General features: G+C 47.9%; 1 pseudogene; it reads right to left on the bottom strand.

Moving 5' to 3' along the window:
* Positions 1–271: 271 nt before the first annotated feature.
* LOC112480505 lies at positions 272–390 on the bottom strand (annotated as a pseudogene).
* Positions 391–888: the final 498 nt, after the last annotated feature.

Genomic DNA, 888 nt, shown 5'->3' with positions numbered 1-888 from the left:
TTTAGCGTTTGCGTTTGCTGACCATTCCCCTTTCTTCCGCGAAGGCCTTGCTCGTACCCTTAGACTGTTTTCCTGCTGGAGCGTTCATCTTCATGGGTCCATATGAGGCGTTTATAAAGGATAGGACCCTTTGTCATACAGTTTTAAAGAGTTGTCTCACTTTACTGTTTGCCTTTTTTTTCTTTTTTTTTTTTAGGCGAGGCAACTCTTGGCTGACCTCACAGATTGCAAGGACCTGGTCGGCTTACGATCCCTTATTTTTCACTTTTTACGCCTACAGCACCTGGTCTTCCTAGGTGGTCTCCCATCCAAGTACTAACCAGGCCTGACCCTGCTTAGCTTCTGAGATCAGACGGGATCGGGCTTGCTCCGGGTGGCGTGGCCGTAGACACTATTTGCCTTGTGGCTGAGTGTCTTTTGACATTCAACTGTCCCTTCTTTTTGTATAATCAACTCTATCAGTGTTGTCTTTCTACAGCTCGACAATTATGAAAATGCTTTCATCAGAAAGGTTTTGCCTTTAATATGCTTTTACATTATTCGTCTATCTATTTCCTCCCAGTCGCTTTGGTTTTTGGCACGGCATCTCCTCCCGCTCCGCCCACACGGGACCTGGCACAGCACCCCAAGGAGGCCCTCACTCAGTAAGTGTTTGCTGCTGCCTCGAATGAAGGGTAATGAAAACTCTTTATGGTCTAACGACTTTCAAATACTATTTGCAAGGCTGCAAATGAGAATTCAAGAAGCAACGTCCTAAACAGTCCCCTAGTGACTCTTGGAGGATCTGGCTAATTGACTCCAAGCTCTATGTAGGGTCCGCCCTGCCCAGGATGGTGGCCTCAGAGGCGGTGGGGATGAGCTTTGTCCGGAGCCTGCGAGTCCCACAAC

Source organism: Pteropus alecto, unplaced genomic scaffold (genome assembly GCF_000325575.1).
Source record: "Pteropus alecto unplaced genomic scaffold, ASM32557v1 scaffold74, whole genome shotgun sequence".
Classification (NCBI taxonomy): domain Eukaryota; kingdom Metazoa; phylum Chordata; class Mammalia; order Chiroptera; family Pteropodidae; genus Pteropus; species Pteropus alecto.
The sequence above is the reverse complement of the archived record's forward strand: the minus strand, read 5'-3'. Positions and strand labels throughout refer to the sequence as shown.